General features: G+C 54.3%; 1 long non-coding RNA gene across 1 annotated transcript; it reads left to right on the top strand.

Annotated features, from left to right (window-relative positions):
* Positions 1-43: 43 nt before the first annotated feature.
* On the top strand, positions 44-6,224 carry LOC140848642 (uncharacterized). Its single transcript, XR_012129732.1, has 5 exons — positions 44-333; positions 2,105-2,666; positions 4,188-4,294; positions 4,948-5,070; positions 6,016-6,224. It is a non-coding gene; the product is annotated as an uncharacterized lncRNA (long non-coding RNA).
* The last annotated feature ends 15,099 nt before the right edge of the window (positions 6,225-21,323 follow it).

Consider the following 21,323-nt stretch of genomic DNA (forward strand, 5'->3'; position numbering starts at 1 on the left):
ACAGGGCCACTTCCCTCACTCTCTGCTAGCGGGGCCATCGCAAAGCCCTGCCCAGACTCTGGGGCACAGCGCTGGCCCGCCTCCCAGCTCGAGGAGTGCCTGTGCACTCACAGCCACGGACGAACACCAGGCTCAAGAAGAGCAGAGGGCCTGAAACCTCACCACCATTTCCTGAGTGATGAGATTCTAGGCGGGCTTTTCCTTCCTCTTACTTCTGTTTTCTGCTTATTCTACAATGAACATGCATTACCTCTTACACAGAGAGAAAGGAGACACGGTGTGAATAAGCTCTCCCCTGCCCTTCAGGACAGTGCCAACGCCCTCCATCCGCAGGTCCGCCTGAGCCGGGGAAGGGGAGGCATCAGAGGGACAGTCTCCCTCATTGCCCAGGATGGATCAGGGCGGGCTTGGGGGGAGCATGAGGCTCTGGGGCCAGCAGAGAGAAGCCTCTGAGGGTGTCAGAACTTGCCAGAACCAGAGAGGCCATGCTCTCCAGGCATGAGCTCCTGCAGGACAGGGCTAGGCACCATGCCTGTGCCGGGGGGCCAACACCAGCCAGCACAGGGCAGCAGTGTGGAACACGGCACAGCTCACATGGCGGGTGGCCCCCACAGGGGCTCACAAGCAGGTCTCTGCAGCCTGCAGACAGAAGTTGTCCGTCCCACCCAGTGGTTTATGTGATTTTCATCTGAGGCCACACTTAAAAATCAAGAGGTTGTGTGTAAGCCCCCAACCTCTAGGTTCTCTTGAGGAAGCTGGAGACACAGGCCTACCCTCCTGCAGGGCCACCAGCAGGTGGCCCCGGGCCGATTTGCCCCAGTGCCCCCCCGGGCTCCCACAGTGACACGTGGGCACTCACAACTGGCCCAGGTCGCTCACCCACTCTGCCTGCACAGCCCCCTGGGGACCTGCGCTTTGTGACCCTGGCTGGCTTTGCGGTCCCAGCATCGTAGCAGTGGGAGGGTCCTCAGAGGAGCTCCACCCCTTCCAGGAATACAGGGGGCCTGCAGGTGTCCATCGTGCCCCACTCCACCTCTGGGAGTGTCAGCTCAGGCTGTGCCCTTGGCTTCACTCCCACAGGGCTGTCCTTTACACCCACAGTACAGCCTGCAACCCTCTCCATGACATGCAAGGCCTGGCTCAGTGGCCTGCCTGACTCCAGCCCCACCTTGCTCTGCCCAGGGGCTGAGCGCCTTCCCCAGCTTCCTGTACGCAGCCCTCGCCCTCTTCCACCAACACGCCTTCCCAGACACCCTCCCCAGGGGGGCTCCCTAGCATGCTTCCAGGCTCAGTGTGACCCTCAGCTCCTTGGTTTCTCCAGTCATTCAACCCAGCTCGTCCCAGCCCCCATCACTCTCTTTCACAGCACTCGGCAGAATGCGGGGTTGATGTGCTGGGCTGTCCCCTTGCCCTGCTAGGACATCAGCCCCCTGAGGGCACGAACTGTCGTCTTTGTTTATTGTTGTATCCTCAGCGCCCAGAACACTACCTGTTTAACACTTGGCATAATAGGTGCTTAATAAATATGTGCAGGGTGGATGGATGGATGGTGGGTGGGTGGAGGAGGGACGGATAACCGTTATTCAGCAGCTGCTGTAGACAAAATTCTAACCCAACCCATGGGCATTACCTAGAACTGGCCGGCCCCACCCAGGACAGCCTTTCAGGTATTAGAAGACTCCCAGCCACACCTCACCTTCATCTCCCCTCCAAGTCCGAACGGAAGACCAGCTTCTGCAGCAGGTGCTAGTGACCTGCTCCCTCTCTGACTCATCCCTTTGCCCTGTTCCCCCTGGCGCTCCATTTAAGGCCACTTCCTAAGGCCACTAACTCCCCCTCAATGTCCATAAACAAGTTGTTCTCTAAAGCGGGCTTATCAACTATCTGCAGAGAAGGACACATTTTTTTTTCCCCCGACTTGGTCATGAACCAGTACTTTCATAAATACAGTAAAAATGAATGACTAGAAAAAATGAAAAAATCTTACAAAATGCAAGACCAAATTTTTATTGTTAAATTCAACAGACACAAAATTACCCTGAAAATTGCTACAATGTTTTCTTAATGCTTACTCTCAATTTCTGTACTTATCTTGTCCAAACAGGTAGCAATTTAGGGAAGGGGCCACCCTCTGAGCAGCTGCATGAATGCATCGTGAGCCTGTGGAAATCTCTTGGAGGTGAGGCAGTGGGAGTCAGATTGCTCCCCGCTACAGGGTAGGCTGTGCTGTGGCCTGGGGTGCGCAGAGGGGCAAGCAGGCAGAGCCCTGCCCACTCCCTGGGAGCCCAGAGAACAGGTCTAAGCGGCCCCCACCTGCCCCCCAGGGCTGGCCCGGTTCCTTCCTATCTTGTGGTCCCAGAATCCAGTCTGGCTGTGAAGAAAACAGTCAGAACACCTGCCTTCAGATGGCTTGTGTTCTAGTTGGAGGAGGCAGAAAATAATCAGTAATTGCATCTACGAGGGTCAGGCGGCACACATGCACAGGGCAGAGCTAGGGGAAGACACCGTTAAATCAGGCGATCAGGAAGGCCCGGCCGAGATCACGGATCCCCTGGAGGGACGGGAGGCAGCAGTGACAACGCCGGCACAGCACGGAGTGTCCCAGGAAATGCGAGCAGCAGGTGCACAGACCTGGGCGTGGCAGCAGAAGAACGCCCCAGGAGGAGGTGAGGGGCTGTGGGGAGGGTCGGCACCGCCAGTTCACGTGGCAGAAAGTCTTCAGCCTAGAAACTGAGAACAAGGAGCGACCAGGCCTTGCTCTGTAGACCCAGGTGCGGCGGGTATGGAGTTAGGCGGGCAGTCTCTCTCTCTCCCTCTCTCTGCCTCTCTAATAGAGCAAACTTGAAGGAAATCACTGACCTCTCTGAGCCTCGCTGGTCTCACATATAAAAGAGGGATAGGACACATGCACACATGCACACAGGATGCTGTAAAAATGTAATGAGAAGTCACCAAGGTATCTGACACTGGGACTGGCACATGGAATGACTCAGAAAGCATTAAGAAGAAAGAAAAATGCAACCTGTAAAGGAGATATACGTTAAACTGAATCAGTCATTTCTACTTTAGTGAGAAGTAGCATCGTGAGAAGAGAGTCTTTCCTTGGGACTTCTAGGTGGGGACTGCAGAGCCAGGCCCCTCTCCTCCTGGGGTTGCACCCATGTCTGAGAAAGCCACTCCCCTCAGGTTAGGAAAGAACACTAGAGGCCAGCCATTCAGCCCATCTGGGCACCTCTTGCACACTTAAATGCCTCTGGGCATGGGGGGCTCATTCTCAGATACAGGGAATAGCAGGTGGGCAATGGCCAATTTCTCTGAGCCTGGAGTGAGGGTTCACATCACTCGCCACACACTCTTTTCTCCCTGAGTCATTCTCTTAAATATGTCTGCACCTATTGCTGGCCCCTCCCTAAGCAGTAGGAGCCACATCTTTTCCAGCCATAATAAATTTCTGCTCCTGCAGGTGGGCAGGTGGGGAGCAACCTGGGAGTGATCCTTCCCGCCAGCCGCTCAGTGATCCCTCCACACAGCCTCCTCCACAGACACTCACATAAACACACACCGACTCTCACACATGCACCCAGGCACATGTGCATATACACAAACATGCATACATATGTGCTCATGTGTATATACATGCACACCCCATACTCATGTAGACACGAGCATGCACACACCCACATACTTATATGTATGTGTACATGCTTACGTGTGTGTGCATGTGTATGCACGTGTGCACATACATCATGACATGGAAGCACTCACACATGCACACATCTCATAGGCTGAAAGGACTAGCAAACGTTCACTGAGCTTCTGCTTGGTAGGAGGCTCTCCAGGGATCTTTGCAGCCTACAGAGAACAAGCATCCCTGCCCTTGGAGCAAAAGAAAAGACGGCAGGGTGCGGCGGGGAACCCTTGTTCAGTGCCACCATGTTGGAACACATTGCAGGCGTATATTTTAAAAAGCTTGAAGTCATCCCTATATCCCGCTCCCCATCCTGCGAGGGAGAGTTAAGCCAGGCATTGATATGCTGTGGCCAACAAAGGCCCTTGCATGACCTCCCATTTCATCGGGCATCTTCGCCAGAGAGGAACTGGCTGTTAACAGGATCATGCTCCAAGCCTGAGCATAGGAGCATCTTCAGTTCCAAATGATGGAACCATCCATCTCTATGCCACTTCAGCCCATGGAGATCCGGCACTGAGGCCCCCAAGCCCTGAAGTGTGACCAGACCTGAGCGCACAAGGGAGAAGGTGTGACCAGGCCTCCTGGAGAACAGATGGGTATGAGGTGAGGCTGGAGAGGGCAGGTGCTCAGAGAGAGAGGCTGGCAGAGGGCCCAGCAGCCAGCCGGACAGGGCGCCTGGGAGCCAGACCTGGGACAACCCAAGCAGAAAAATGAATAGTGGTAGTGACCGATTACAGCCCATTGATGAAATAAGAAGCCACGAGTCCATACATATATAAATTAATGAGTAAATTTAATAAAAATGGAATAGGTGAAGAAAGAAATTTAATGAATATTAATATAACTTAATAAATTAATGGGAGAAACAAGAAAGCTTTCTCATAGAATGCCTCTGAATAAATAAATGTACAAGGATGCTGGAAATCATCAGCGAAAAAACAGTAGCTATAAAGGTTTGCTTAGAAGCACAACATTTACCCAATCTCAAAGCATCTGCCTACAAATTACCTAGTAATTGTAAAGGGGAAAAACGCCCCTTGAAGTAGGTAGACTAGTGGGCGTGCCTCGGCCAAGTGATCGGGATTCACAGCGCCACTGCTTAGCTACCCACGCCTCCTGACACGGCGGACCGAGCAGGACACAGTGTCCCTTCAGGAGATGCCCTGCCCGTGCATAACCTGGATCTAAACACGAGGAAATGACGGAAAACTGAAATTAAAGGGCATTACCAAACCACTGGCCTGTTATCTTTCAAGATGTCAGGGTCAAAGTTCCAGAGGAAAGCTGAGGCGCTCCTCCAGATTAAAGGAGACAGAAGAGGGGTGGCGGCTAAGTGCGCTGCGCGTCCCTGCGTTAGCTCGGACGGTGATCGACAACAGGTACGCGGGACGCGATCGGGAGGCTGAAGAAATCTGAATACATATAGGGAGAAAGAGGATGATAAGGCCCCGTGGGTGGAGTGTGAACAACGGCTGCTTTTGGATGGAGAACACAAGAATTCCTTTACCATCCTTGCAACGTTGGTATAAATTTGGAATTAAGCCAAAATTTAAAGTCGCAAGAACTCTAACTCAGTTCCGTGCTCCCTACGGAGGCACAGGGAGCTTAGCGGTCCCCAAGGCCACCCCGAGATTCAGGGACTTGCTTGGAGGATTCACAGAACTCAGAAGTAATGATGGCCCTGGTTGTGGTTTGTGACAGTGAAGGGATACAGGCTAAAACCCACCAAGGGAAGAGGCGCACGGGGCCCAGTCCCCGGAGACCAGGCTCGCAGCCTTCCTCTCCTGTTGGAGGCGTGCGGACAGCGCTCCTCCCCGAAATGAGTAGCGACCTGCACAAAGTGAGGCCGGCCCAGGAAGCTCAGCCAAGCCCTGGTGTCCAGGGATTTTTCTGGGGTGGTCCCAGAGGCATCGCTGATCGCCTGTGCTGACCTTAGTCTCCAGCCCCTGCAGAGGTCAAATCCACACCATGCGGCCAAGGCCCCACCATAAATCACACTGTTAGACTATCCAGGGTGACCCAAGGCCTCGGGTTAACAAAGACGTTTCCGACAGGCAGGATATTCCTAGGGCTTAGAGGTGAGCCAGGCCTTTCTTTGGAATGTGCAGCGTGTGGACAGCTAGACCCATGGAGTTCCACATGATTTTCTTATTATTCGCTTATCCATAAGTAAGCAAATGAGAAATGATGAGAAAATCACGTTGCAGCCATGAGTGAAGGAGGTGGAGTACGTCAGAAGCAAAGGGGCAGGGTGGGGGCATTTGCAGAGGCATGTGGGATGGGTCTGGGGAGTGGGCAGTGGGGCCTGCATGCTGTGTCCACAGGGGCTGCCCTGGAGGAGGGAGGCCAGCAAACCTTACGCAAGCTGGGGCCCCGGACATTCTAGCAAACCCTGAGCCCCAGCTCTCAGTCATCTGGGAAATGCCTCCCGGGCCCCGGATGTGCTGTTCTAGGCACAGCGAAACCAGAAGCGGGGTCCCTGCCCTCCTAGAGCTGGTGGACCGAGGGTGAGACAGACAATCGTAAGGAAGCACACGGTAAGCAAATCCCTCTGTCTGCCCTGCTCCCGGCTCGGCCTAGCAGGAGGAGCTTGCTCCCCTGCGTCCCAGCCTCCTCCTCCTGCCCGTGGAGGGAGGGGACGATGCAGGAGGACCCCAGACAGCCCTCCCGCCCCTGCAGTCACTGTTCCCGTCAGCACAAGACGGCGGGCATCGAGCCAGGTAACGCTGCACAGCAAAATCCAGCTCTGACCGCCCAAGCTGGCGGGACTGCAGGGCTGGGGGGTCCAGGAGAGCCCTGCTCCCGTTGCCCTGCCTGACCTGGCCCTCCCCTGGGGCTCACTCACTCCTCGCATCTCGGGGTCCCCTGAAGGACCTCAGGACAGCTGCCGAATCTCTCTGCTGTAGGGATTAGAAAGAGTCAAGCTGGACGCCGAGGGGCTGTCAAACCATCACAGAGTGATTCAAGAAGTAGGACGCCCGCTGCGGCCGCGACCCTCTTACGCAGCTTTGATAAATGCATGCCCTTGGAGGATGTCTCATCATAGCCTCATCTCTGCGGGGTGGAGAGGCACCTTAGCCAGGCTTCGTCAGATCTTTGCATCTAACACTTGGTACCAACATATTCATAGCAATGGCTAACAGAGCAATGACGGCAAGGATCCTATCTACCTGCAAAGCCCTGTGAGTTAAGTCCACTACCGTCATTTTAAAGATGAGGCAACTGGAGGCCAGAAATGGTCGCCAGGGTGGATTCCCAGCCATATCCCTCCCTTACGACCACTGCTTTTCCATGGTGCCGCTTCACAGCGGTGGTTTGCAGGTGCATCCCCCTCCCGGGACTGTGAGCTCCCTGGCAGCCACTGAAGGGAAAGAACAGGGGAAAATAACTGGAGGGTCCTAGTGTGTAGACTGTGGCTGGGGAGGGTGGTGGCTAGAACAGGGGAGACCCAGGCAGGGAGACAGCCCAGACTGGGGGCTCATTGGAGCTTAAGAGGGGCCCAGAAATGACACCCCCTCTCCCTGGCGGAGTCTGAACCAACTGAAAACAAACTAAAGTGGCAGTCTGGGCAGAGCAGACCCTTGCTACCACAGAGGCAGAGCTGAAGGAAGTGGCCTAGGGCCTGGGGTCCCAAAATCCGACTGACTCAGCTCCCCGTCCAGGAAAGTCAGCCTAGGGCCTGGGGTGCAGAACAGCAGAGGTGCCACACTGACAGACTCCCCTCAGGAGAGGCAGTGCCAGGAGCCAAGAGCTGAAGCCCCACCCAACAGGGGAGACAAGAGAGCCCCACTTCCCCAAAGCACAGAGGGCACGGGACTTTTCTCCCATGAACAAAGGGAACCCATCAGCCAGCTTTAGAGCTGAGCGATGCCTGCTCCAACGGACATTTCTGGGTGTTTCTCAGTGTTATTGGTGCTGATGTAATTGGCATATAACACCGTGTGAGTTTGTACAGGACACACTGGTGGCATGCACATACACTGCAATCATGTCACGTACAAATCATTTCTTGTTGAAGGGTACAAACTTGCACCTAGTAAATAAATGCGTTCTGATTTCACATGCAGCAGAGTGAATACAGTCGACAGTACTGTATTCTGAACTTCAAGGTTGCTAGGAGACCAGATCTTATTTGTTCCAACTTACAGTTTCAAAGGAGGACCTCAGTGACAGAGGGAAGAGTAGAAGCCCAGGGACCCGTAGGAAGCTGGTCCACGTCAGTAAGGGTGGTAACGGTTCAGAGTAGGCTGGTGGCCCCAGGGATGGCGAGAGCTGGCGGGTCTGAGACATGCTTGGACATGCACAGGTCGGGGTTCCTCCCCAGAAGGGTGGCTGCTAGTCTTCCCATCTCAGGAAGCACCCCAACACTGAATTTGGAGCAGGTATTAAATGAAAGAAATAGTCTTGCTGATGTGAGGAGCAACCAGGTCCCTCTCCCCAGCAGCTCATCTCACGGGGTTTATGCTGCCGGCTTTGGGGACAGACCAGAGATTTCGGTCCCACACACAGAGGCCAGGGCTCCACACAGCACCCAAGAAGACATTGGAGGGAGAAATAAAAAAAGAAACCAGACTTTTCTGATAACAAAACCAATACCTCTCAGAGTTATTTTGGAGAAGGCTGAGGAATCTGGAGAGGCATTTAGCCCTTACAGCGTGAAATGTTCTGTTAAATTACTAAAAGGAATGATTCCGGTTTCTTTGAACCTGAAAGATACAGTAATTACTGAACCAGAACCCACAGCAGGAGATGTTTTATGGAACCTAATTAAAGCTGAGCAGGAGGGGCGGGTCATGAGAACTGTGTAAAGGAATCCATCACGGGGGGGCTGAGTGTGCAGAGGAAAGTGAGCTAGGGGGTGACCCTCCAGGGACAGGAGGCGACCACCGTGCAGAGGACACAGAGCGCAAGGCGAGGGCTAGTGCTGCCCGCCCCCACCCATCCCAGGGTTAGGCCAGGGTCTTAAATGACACAGGGCACACAGGGACCCCCTTCTGTACCCCCTTGAGGGCAGGCTGTTTGTGTATGCACACACATACACACGCACACACACTCAAACACAGAGCACACTTGTGCACACACATGCATGCCCATGTACACATGTGTGCAAATGCATGGTTCACATGTGCATGCACAGGTGCAGATGGGCGTGCATCAACATGCATGCATATTTGCACACACATGCACACACATTCCCATGCATACACTTGTTTGCACACATGTACACAAGCACACAAAAGCAGCTCCTCTCTTCTTCAATCTGTCACAGGGAATATAGCCTGATGCATCCACCTGACTCCTGGGGGTCCTGAACCTCTGCAGCAGCAGGAGGAACATGGACAGGTGACTGCTTATTCTCCACGGAGCCTCGAGCCCTGCTGTGAGCCAGAGTGGAGCTCTATCTCAGCAGATTCCTGGGGGATCTGGAACAAAGCAAAAGCTCCACCCGAGATAGACAAAAATCACAGGTCTTGGTGTGGCTCTTCCAGCAGATCAAGCCTGAGGCAAGGACTGAAGTGCCATGGCTTTTTCTGGGAGTCAGACCCCGGTCAGCCATGGCGAGGGGAGCAGGGGGACAGGGAGTGGGAGGCAGGGCGGGGCAGTGTGCTCTGGGCCCCGCTGCTTCCGGACAGCACGGAGGCCCACCTGCCCCTTGGCAGCAGTGTCCACCCCGCTGGAGGCCTCAAGGAGAAACTGTGCCCCAGTTACCCCACAGTAAGGAAGAAGAAGGAGGGCATCATCTGCCCGGGCTGCCAGTCTCCCATGGTCAAGGGCCAGTGCCCAGGGCTCTGGCCCCAAAATTTTGCTCAGGATGTCAAATTCCAGACCCTGAAGCAAGGCCTAACATCCAAGGCCAGAAGCGGTGGAAGGAGCCAGAGACCCCGGCCCATGTCAGGAAGCAGCAGCCACAGTGGAGGGCCCCACACTCCCAGGACCAGGCTGCTTCTCCAGTAAGGCACGCCATCCGGGGCTGCTGACTAGCAACGAGGGCGTCCAAATGTGTGTCGGATACAAAGGGTCCACCGGAACCTGGCGGGCCCAGCACCATGCTGCATGCTGCTAGGCTTCCAAGCCTCCACGCCCACCGTGGTGGCCCACACCCTCTGGGGCCACTGCCCTGTTGGCAAGTTAGGATGGCATGTGTGCAAAGACAACCACGACACAGAAGAATCCAGAATCCCATTTCCTCCTTAAAGAGAAAAGGTTAGTTTCCTCGAGTCCAGAAAATAAGATCCATGAAGACTGGGGATTTTTTTTTTTTTTTTTTACAGAGAAATGAAATTAAACAAAGAGATAGCATCAGACTGAGGCTCAACCAGAGGCCAGGGGGCGAGCAGGACTGAGGCTGCTCAAAGGATCGATGTCACTCGTCCGACTGCGGTGGAGGCAGCATGGGGTGAGGAGGGATGGGGCACCAAGTCCAGGGAGAGCTCTGCCCCGACCCCCACCTGTGGTCTTCCAGAGGAGAGGGCGCCCTGCTTCCCCAGCAGGATGCCTGCCCACCCGCCCCGAGACGAGAGCCACGGGTGAGGCCACCCCTGGGCAGAGAGGGTCCATCCGCCAGGTCTCGGGAGCTTCTGTGTAAGCTCTCCACCCACCGCTGCCGACCCCAGCACTCTGTCCCTACCCCCAGGAAAGGCCCAGGGCTCTCCCAGGGCACCAGCAGGCTCTGCCCAGTCAGGCACAGGGGCCACAGGCACTGGGGCTTCATGCAGGCGAGTCACGCCACGTGGCAGTCAGGCTGTCATGAAGACGAGGGGAGCAAAGCAGAGCAGCGCTCTGCGGACAGTCATCTGCCTGACTGAAGCAGCACTTCAGGCCCAGACAGAGCAGTTTGAGGGTCACCGACCTGCACCCCACTCCCAGCTGCTGCCTCACTGGGACCCAACTTGGGGAACAGTTCCCCCCAGGTATCCCACTGGACACAGGTCCCCCTGCCCCGCCTGAACACCGACATCCAGCCTTGGCTCAACTTTTACCGGAAAGCTCAGCTTCCCCAGCAGAAGAGCGCCCAGGTGGCCATTAGCAGGAAGGCCCCCCTTTCCCTGTCAGTTGGCAGGTAAAACCCAAACCAAAGCCCCTTGGGAGCACAGACGGCCAACAGGAGGGGGAGGCTGGGGACAGCTCCCCGGGCCTGGCTTTCCCCCGTGGGACTCAGTGGCCTAGGGAGAAATTTCAGGACCAGGACAGGGTACAAAGGGGCCCTGCACCCCTCACCAAGGGCAGAACAGACAGCACCCTGCCTTTAGGCAGCTGGCAGACAGCCAGGGTGCCTTGCGGACCCAGAGCCCTGCCCCAGGCTCATTTCCCCACTGCTCAGAGCCAGGACTGGCCTTCAGTAAGCAGGGAACAACACCCCAGGCCCAGGGCTGGCCCCACCCCAGGAACTGGGTGCAAGCCCCTTGCTCCCGGGAGGGAGCCGTAGAAATCCAGGGCTGTCTGCAAATGCCTAGGGTCAGACTGGGCCCCCAAGCCATGTGCTGCCAGAGGCATCTCCTCTCCCCGTGGCCAGCAGCCCCCAGAAGCCTGTGGTAACGAGGACCTCCCACTGGCTGCATCACTTCATATTGTACAAGGTCTTGACTTTCCAGGGTCCTGAACACAGATACCAACTTCTAGGTGGTCGCAGCAACCCTCAGAGCTGTGTCCCCTGAGCTCAGAATTTAGGGAGACAAGCCAGGCAATGGACGTCAGTGACCCTGACAGGCAGCTGCAGGCTCTCCATGTGTCTGCTATCCCCGAGGGCAATCACGTACCACCTCAATGCCCACTGAGAGCTGTGGAAACATCACGCTCACTGAGGAAGCCAGAAAGACCACCTGTTCGTTTACATGAAATATCCAGAATCAGTAAATCCGTAGAGTCAAAAGCAGATTAGCAGCTGCCAGGAGCTGGATGGGGTGGGGTGGTAGGAGATGAGGGCACGAGACAGCTTAAGGGGCGCAGGGCCCCCTTTGGGGTGAATATATCAAACAACATGGTGAATATCTCAAATGACATGGAATTGTTCACTTTAAAATAACTGATTTTATGGTATATGAATTTCACCTCAACAGGAAAGGAGGAAGGAGGGAGGGAGACTGACCGGAGGGGGTGCGACAGCAGCTCACAGAGGAGGACAGGTGTGGGCCCAGACCGTCCCAGCAGCAAGGGAGCAGAGCCACCTGCCCAAGAACGCCGCCTGAGTGCAGGGGCGCCAGCAGCCGGGTCCGCCCAGGGGCTGCCAGCATCCTCGCCCCGGCACAGGCCGGCCCGGACAACACTCTGGGGGCTGCTGGCCAGGGCCCCCCTCCAGGACCAAATGAGAGCACCCTGCCCTCTGCCAGCCTTCCCTCTGAGTTCCGCCAAGGCCCTCCCTCTGACAGCACGTCACCCCTGACCTCAGCTCAGCTAGAAAGGAGGTTTCGTGCGACAGCGCAGCCCCCTCCTGCGGCCTCCAGAGCAGGGTGGAAAGAGACCTTGTGCAAAGCCCAGCTCTCCTTCCCGACCCCTCTCCTGAGAGGAACCCTGATCTTGGAAAGACCCCCCACCCCATGAAAGCGGCCATGAATCTAGGGGTACCTGGCATCCCGTTCTCTGAGCTGCCACCCAAAAGCATTTCCAAGAGGCGCCGGGTCACAGGGGACAAGCCCGCCGCACACATCTGAGGGTGTGCTAACTCATGCTGAAATCAAGCTTCTGGGAGTAGTTATGGGTTGTGCTGGACAGAAGACGTGACAAATGGGAACGTTTTAAAATGGAGGGCATTCGATCTATCAAGGGGAATTACAAGCCAGTGGACACTGGTCAGTGAGGGGCCAGGAGGGGAAGCGATCACCCTGACAGGCTCAATTAGTAAGGCCTACATGGCAGGGACACCCATTATTTTTGTTTAAATCCCCCCCCAATCAAGGAAAGAGGAAGACATCCAACCCTTCTCTCCTCTGCCCTTTGGCTGGTCTCCCTGTGCAGCCTAACAAACCCTGGGAAAAATCTGTATTCCTAGTGCTCAGGCCATGGGGGTGAACAGGGGGGGGAAGGGGGCTGAAAGGTGGCCCCCCGTAAGGTGTGTCCACTGCCTGAGCCCCAGAGCCCGGGAACGTTCCCGTGGGGGAGAGGGTCCTTACAGGCACGCTTTGAAGCTACAGACCCCAGAGATCACCCTGGGCTGTCGGTGGGCCCTGAGTCCGATGACAAGCATCCCGGTAAGGGGCCCACCAAGGAGAGACACGGGGAGAAACGTGGAAGGCCACACAAAGACAAGACAGAGGCTGGCGTGGTGCAGCCACAAGGACCACTGGTGGTCACCGGGAGCTGCAAGAGGCAGGACAGAGCCTCCCCCCAGCCTCTGAGGGGAGCCGGTCCTGCTGACACTTGGATATAGGACTTCAGTCCTCCAGACTGCGGCAGAACGAACCACCCTGTTTAAGGCCCCCGTTTGCGGTCATTTGTTACAACGGCCCCAGGAAACTGGTGGTGACAGGCTGGCCCTGGTGAGCCTGACTTCCAGGTCTGACACTGGCCTTCACCTGCTCGGGCACTTCTGTGTCTCCCAGAGTGAAGGTCAAGTTCCTCAGGAGGCCTCCAGGGACTCCTGCAGCCGGGCCACACCTGCAGGTGCAGGGGCCAGCCCACCCCGCCGTACCGCAGCCTGGTGAGGAACTTGATGATGAGTGGGGTGCTGGGAGCAGGGCATAGACCAGGTCCCTTCTGGGTGGGATGCTACTGAGTTTAGACACCATGAACAGGCCACAGTGGGACAAGAGGGCCCCGAACCCACAGGAAGCTTCCTACTTCAACCCACCACGGTTCCAGGGCCTCCTCGGCACCACATCTGAACGGTCCCAGGCCAGGGAGGGAGGTGCCAGCGGACAGCAGCCAGTCTTAGCAGAGCTCAGACACACCCCACTGGGAGCAAAGCTACCCGGGCTGCAGGGACAGTGCCTGCCCTCAGCTGTCCTGTGACTGCCCCGCATGGCACCACGAGAGCTGGGACCCAGCCGACAGATTCCTGCCCGTGGCAGGCGGCTGACAGGCTCACCACTGTGCACAGCAGCTGAGACCCCGGCCACGTCACCGACGTGTGTGAGGAGATAGTCACTCCTGAGACCCCCCAGTGGCCAGAAGGCTCAGGACAGAGCCCCCAGCTAAGCAAGGCCATGGCCGTGGTCCACGCGTCACGGGCTGCCCTGGGGCGCTCTTGCGGTCTTTCCCAGCAAATGGGCAGAGGAAGGGAAGATGTGGGGGGGGCAGTGGCTGACTAGTGCCACTCCTGTGACTTGAGGAACTCACAGCCCCCAACAGTCAGCCCAGCCCCTCCACCTCCTCCTGCAGGAGGGCAGCACCACAAGGGCCTGGGCAGCTCTGGCTCCGGGTTTGAATCCTGCCTCAGCTGTTTCCTGGCTATGTGACCTTAGGTAAGTAACACACCCTCTCTGTGCCCCCGTTGCCTCATCTCTACGTTGAGAGTGGTGATAATATGTGTCTCACAAGATTGCTGTGGGGATGTGTTAATATTCGTAAAGTTAAAAATAAGTAGTTAAACTGTGTGAGTCTCTGCTTTCCACCTATAAAATCCTAGAATGGTCCTGAGGAACAAGTGAAGTCTGGTGGTCATTTCACATGAGCCCTGGAACACAGCCCGCAGTAAAGGGCAGCTACGTCACCCTCTTCGTGGGCACTGTGGTGGCCATCGCACAATTCATATGCAAGGGGGGCGGTGGCATCTCTCCCAGGGGCCTCACGGGGCTAGAGGGAAGACCACTGAAATCAAATAATCCTCAAACGTGCATTGTTTCTGATCCCAAAGAAAGCTGACCTGTTTTTCTGTCAAGCCCCCAACACATCTTCTCAAAACAGATCCCAAGTCCCTGTGTCACAGGGCATGTACCCTCCAGGTCTTAGCTCCATGACCAGAGGTCTCACCCTTCCACCACGCAGGGGTCGCCAGCTCTCTGGCTTCCTGGGTCAGGCACCCCTCGGTTCCTCAGGACCCAGCCAGAACCTCGCCCTGCCAGAAGAAACACAGCACCCACTGTGTGCATGGGGCCTCTGACCTCAGCACACTCAGCCTCCCTCCACCCAGCCACTGCGGATCTACACACGCACACAGGCACCGCCTCCTCCACCAAGGAGCCCAGGAAGGATCAGAGCAATGACCTGAAACCTCCCCTCCCCCAGACATCTGAACGTTTCACATTCTCCCTTGACTACCACCACAGAATGGCACCCACACCTCTGGCCCCTCCAGTGGGCCCCTCTCCTCAGTGACACGCATTTAGACAGCAGCTGACATCACGTGACACTCCTGGAAATGTCAAGACCATCGGTCAAACATGAGAAATTTAAGAGAAGCCAAGCATGTCCCATTCAGAGGCCTCCATTCTCTGCTGGAGCCTCCGGTGAGCAGAGAACATGATTTCACCCCTTAGACGGAGGTCAGCGCTGATGAGATGCCATCGGCGCCTCCCCACCCAGCAGGCACTTTCTCAGGGCCAGACAGCGACGAGGGAGAGTCAGGAGCCAGGGACGTCAGGCTCTTTACCAGGGCTGGGGGTCTAGCGTGGTTCCTAGAGCCCACCAGAGAGGCCGCTCCTTCTTTCCATCCTTCAGCCACCACCCACCACCCACCACCCACCACCCATCCATTCTTCCATCCAGTCTTCCACTTCCTTAGTTCACTGAGAAGTGATTCTTTCCCAAAGGATTTTTCATGCAGCCTGACCCTCCCACAGCACCCTGGCCCTTGTGGGAGATTCGCCCACATGTAGACCCATCAAAATTCTCTACGTACTTTGGAACCCAAGCTACAAATGGTTCCGGAGGGCATTTTTAAACACTGGTGAAAATGGAATACTAGACCCTGTGGGTTTGGGTTTTTCTTTTTTCTTCAGACTGTTTATATACATCTCAGCAATAATAGTTGTTTGGAATATCCCACTGTGCTCCTATTCAACCCAGTTCTTATAAGGTTATCACAGTAGTTGGGAAAACCAGATCACCAGGGGCAGATTTTTAGGCAAATGCTAGGATCCACCCAGAAATCTCATCCTGCCCTCACTGGGGTCCCTTCTGGTCTCTCTGTGCCACCTCCACCATTGCTTCTCATGCCTCCAAAGACAACCATCTCACCAGCATCAACACGGCTTCCCTCCTGACCTTGGCAGAGGGGTCGATCAAACAATTCCAGGTAGTCAAGAGGTTGAATACCAAGTCACAATTTTCCCCCAGGAATCCAGCAATAATCCAAGCAAGTCGGGAAGAGAAGTGCCAGTTGTTACTCTGTACAACTTCTGTGTATCTTTTAACCAAAAACTCATGGTTGCCTCTGTAAGTTTTGGCAGGAGGAAGACCAAAATAAGCAGACCTGAGTGACACCCCATTCCAGAAGTCATCTGGAGAAAAGAGTGGACAATTTTCAGAGAATAGAATTACTGAAACAAACCCAGAACTAGCCTATTTTACCCTCTCCCAAACTTTGCAAAATTAGGCCTAAATATTTTGACTACCTTCATGTCTCTGCAATTTGGATTGGCTTCAAGAGCCTTTTCAGCATTGATTTGATGTAATGCTGCTCAGCTTCATTATTGATTTGCATTCCAGGGTAAAACACAAAGTTTGTGTCCACATTTAGAACATAAGTGCTACCATGCTGTCTAAATATTATACCTCACTGTCACAGTGTGACAGTCACAGCATACACATACTGTGATTGACCTTCAGGCACTTATAGGAAACATAACTCAGACATGCCGGGATTGGAACCCCCCTTTCATCACTAATACAATATCCTCTGGCTGTGTGAACACTCGCAAAGCCATTTTCTCTTCATTAAAATCAAAGATACAGCAAACCCGACTTTGACAAGAGCCTCCTCCACCTGTTCACCCCCAGAAGGCTGGGGGGCAGCAAACAGGAGTGTGTCCTTCACGAAGGGCATGCGGCCTGGTCCTCACCCACCTAGAAACTTTTTTTCTGTCTGGTCACAAACAGTGCTTTTAACCAGTGACGGTCAAGCATGTCTAACAGTACGGACGGAGCCCTGGATTCACCCTCCTCCAAGTTTCCTAAGGGGAGAAAGTTTTAACCATCGATCCACCCATTTTCTTCCAGACAAATGAAAAAAGAGGAGGAGTAAGTTAAATCTGAATTCGACATTTTTTCACGCTCAATGCTTTAAACAGAAGTCAACAAACATTTTCTTAGAGAACTCGATGTCACACGTGGGCATAGCGGACCATATTGCTGTAGCCTGAGAACAGCCAGAGACAGTGCGTAAATGAAGGGGCGTGGCTGCGTGCCATTAAAACTTTATTGACAGAAGCAGCAGGCTTTTGTCTGTGGGCTGTAGTTAAGTGCTGAGAAATGGGTGAGCAGGTATCAAACAGATGCGGCCCATAGGCTGCCTCGGATTTTAGAAGGACGGAGACTGTGCAGCCAGGCCATGATGTCCCAGAACTACCTACTGTAAGAGATCAGCTTTGTACCTCCTTATACACAACAGCAGCCTATCCATAGTGTTTCCAGCTTATCCTGCGGTGTGACCCCCTTACACTCTGCCCTGCAGCCTGGGAAGTTAGACGTAAGAGCTGAGACCATTAGGAAGATTCCAGACGCCAATGAGCATCTCCAGTCAGTCCTCTGCCCTCCAGCCAGGGGGTCATCCTGGCACCAGGGGACCCCTGGAGGACAGAGCGTCCAGACTCAGAGACTGGCCCTTTTAGCCTCCCGGCAACCAGCACTCACCCCGGAAATGAGCCCCACTCACCCCGGAAATGGCACAGGTCCAAACGGGAGGGTGGCCAGGGAAGCTGGTTCCTTGGGAAATACAACTGGGGAAAAATAAGAAAACAGTAGGCAGAACAGGACTGAACGATCCAGGAAGGCTCCACTCGGTCGTTGATCTGAGCGCTTCTCTCTTAATTAAACACTTTAGCAGCTAATTGACTTCAGCAATTAAAAAAAAAAAGACCAGATTCAATTTCCACTCCCTTAAAATGCAATCTAGACAATTTATGAAAAGCAACCAAATATACTATAGAGATGAATACACTTTTCCTTGCCATAACCTTCTTTAAAAGCACTTGGTGAAGTAAAAGAAAAGTCTTAAATCAAAAGGAATGTCATACTTAATAAAATGAAAGTTGGCATTGTTAATTTAGTGGCTCCTTTATTATCATAAAGGACAGATACAGAGATCTGCCTCTGCCTCCGGTTTCTTCCTAGATGAATCCATTTCAAATGGCAATTACAAAATGAAGAAGGATGGGGCTGCTAAGGAGAGCTGCAGACCCCGCACTGACCGTCCTGCTATTCAGAAAACGCTCTTGACCTGAGCAGGAAGCACAATCCTTGAAAAAAGTGAGGCTGAGAATGGCCTCCGGTCAGAGTGAAGGAAGGCAGGTGTGTGAGGTGTGTATGAGGCAGCCACAGACATTCACATGTACACACATGGAGACCCACACACATACACCCACACTCACACTGACACGACGTACACATTACACTCAGCTGAAGATAAATACGAATTTGCCTCCAGGCCCAGGTCTAGTCAAGGACATCTTTCAAGGTGATTGGAAAAACTCAACATAAGCAGAAACCAGCAACTTTATCCACATCGAGCTAAGAGCTGGGTTCTGGAGATGAGGAATGACTTATGTCGCACCTGGTGCATAGGACGTGCTCAGTGTAGGCTGCATGAAGTACACATTGTCCTGAGTTAAAGTTCAAGTTCTAAAATCAGTAACCTGAGGCTTCCAGCTCAGGGAGCATTTGAGGGTGCCCTTCTGAGCTGTCAGCTCCCCCATACACAGACTTTCCAGGCAGCATGAGTGTGCCCCTAACGGGGCATTGGCTGTCACACCTTCACCCTGTAGCAAAGAAGTGGCCAGGAGCACGGCCCCGCCCTCCTTTGACCTCAGCTGAAGCCCAGCTGTGCAAGCTCAGGACGGTTGCTGCAGCTGTCTGCACCTGTCTCCTCGTTTGTGACATGGAATTTGGGTTGTAGATGAGACGACACAGGTGAGGCCTGTAGAGTGAGATTATCTCCACGGGAAGGGCGTCTCCTAACCAGCTCCACCTCAGCCCTGTCTCGGCTGTTGGCAGCACATCCTCCCCTCCGATCCCTCTTTCTTATGTACCTAATATCTGATCTGGCCTCCCCTCCTGCTGGCCCTGCCTTCAACACAGACCCAGAGTCCACACCGTCCCAATCTCCTCTCACCTGCAGTGGCCTCTTTCCTGATTCCCAGCTTCTGCTCTGGACACCCTGCAGTGAACCCTCAACTCATCCACCACAGGGATGCTTTACAATATCCAGCAGACCATCCCTGTTTCACCCAGAGTAAAACAAACACCCTCCCCTCCACCAGCTCACCCAGTGTCTTGCCAGTGGGTTTCAGCCCCAGGCAAGTTCACTATGGATTCAGTGAGACTGAGAAACGACAACGGAACGCTCTTGGGGTGAAGGTTTATACCTGGCTTTCTTCTCCTGGTGGTAGGTTGAGCACTAGAATGTCGTCTGCACCCAGCCGTCCGCAGGCCTGTTAACCTCCTCCATCTCTGCCTCCACCCAGAGCCCTGGGCGGAGCTCTTTATATCGGGACTCGGTCAGTAACAGCTCATTGCCCACAGGTGTGGGAGCAGCAGCCTAGCAGCAGGCCAGTTACATTATCAAGTGGTTTAGGGTCCGGTGAGAATCCTGGCGGTAGAAACGTCCCTTTTCCCCACACCAGCCACCTCCTTTCTGTTCCCTGAACATGGCAGACACGTGTCCCCCTGGGTCTATTGCAAGAGCTGCTCTCTGCCTGGAATATTCCTCCCCGGAAACCAATTCCCTCCCCTCTTTCCAGCATCTGTTCAAATGCCATTTTCTTCCAGAGAACTACCTTGGCCATCCTGCTTCCTTACAGCCCTCTGCCCCACCCCTCACCCACCCTGGCACTTACATTCATAAGCTTTACATTTTTCCATAGCAACATCACCTTCTAACCTACTATTTCATCTACTGACATGTTATGTAAATCCTTGGGGGTTTTGCCCACTGACACACCCCAAGCCCTTAGAACAGTGCCTGACCCATAGGAGGTGCCCAGGGAAGACTGGCTGAGTAGATGAACCAAAAGGCTGTGGATCAGATGCCCACTCTGCACTGGGCTGGGCATGGGGGATAAACGGATCAGACAGAAATAGTCACCTGCTCAATACCTTTGCTACAAGACCCTCATTCGCCATTTTCGCCACAGCTCAGCAGGGCAAGACACTCGGACTTTTTTTCCATTCTAGGGGCTTGGCTTGCCCTGGGCACTCCGGGAAAAGTAACAGAACAAAAAGTCACAGCCAGGCGTTAGGCTGAGGGGTGGAGAGCATACCCTACGGACCACCCAGCACCCTGTGACACTTGTGGCCAGCATTAAAGATGCGCCTCCTGCATCTCATCAACGCCTGATAAGCAAGCACAGTTCATCAGGTGCAAAATCAAAGCCGAAGGCCCCAAGCAGTTAAAAGCTTAAGTGGGAACAGGTAAAAAAAAGTCATTCATCTCTTCACTTCCCTCCGTTTTGCATACGTACCAAAGCCAAGGGATGCATCGTTGAAATGTGAGCTCAAAGAAGAAAATCCTAAATCCAGGGAGCAGGAGATACTTCTGTTTTGCTCTAAACATGGATTATCTTTTCTTTATCTTTCCGTGTGTGTGTGTGTGTGTGTGACCTCATGCTGTGACCCAGGAGTGAGGAGAGAGAGTCCTAGACTCCAAGGGGCAAAGCCAGTCCCTGCAATGCAGGATCTGGGTGGGGAGGCTGCCTGGGGACTCACTCATCTACCAGAAAGGCTGTGTCCCTCCCTCTCTTAGCACTCTGGGGACCTCATTTGGAGGAAGCACTTTTAGGTCGAGAAGCACTTCCTGACTGGGGTGTCTCCCACCTTAATTTAAGCTAACGTTCCTTTCATTGCCCTTGACCCAGGCAAGCACACCAGTTCCCCTTCCTAAAGCCTCTTCCAAATACCATTCTGCACTTCAAAGCCCCATGGCCTCGGGCTGGTCACTTAACCTCTCTGAGATTCCATTTATTTCCCGGGTCTACCCACGGGGCTGCTGGGAGAACCCAACAGGAACAAGGAGAGGGACCCCCCCCACCCACAGGCTGACCAACGCCCTTCCCTCTAACTTCTTCTAGAACCCAGGTCTGGTCCTTCAGCTTTTTCCCTGTGATGCCTCCTCGATGGTCCCCTGTGCTTCACGCACACACACTCCCCTCTCACTGACACGAGCACCCGTGCACATGCTCTCACACACTTGCAGGAGCAAATGCTCATGGAGACTGTATCTTCTCCCTTCCAGAACCTGAAGCCCCAGCCAGGTAGGAAGGGCTGCCCCCCAAACATGCTTACCACATGCGTCTGCCTGAAGAGGACTTGGAAAGATGACGCCTCCTTCTGATGGTGCCACATTGGCAAAGAGTTTCCTCCCTCTGGATAGTAGCCTGAACCTAAGATAAAGGTGGGCTCTTGCCCAGCAGGGACAGGGGCCAGTCAGGAATCTAGAGAATCACAGCCACAGCATGTCCAACCTGGTAAGGAAGGAAATGCCCACCTTCCTCCCAGCCACTGGCTCCATAAATATTCATCAAGTGGATTGGGACCAGGTGGTCAG

Source organism: Manis javanica, chromosome 4, assembly GCF_040802235.1.
Source record: "Manis javanica isolate MJ-LG chromosome 4, MJ_LKY, whole genome shotgun sequence".
Lineage (NCBI taxonomy): Eukaryota > Metazoa > Chordata > Mammalia > Pholidota > Manidae > Manis > Manis javanica.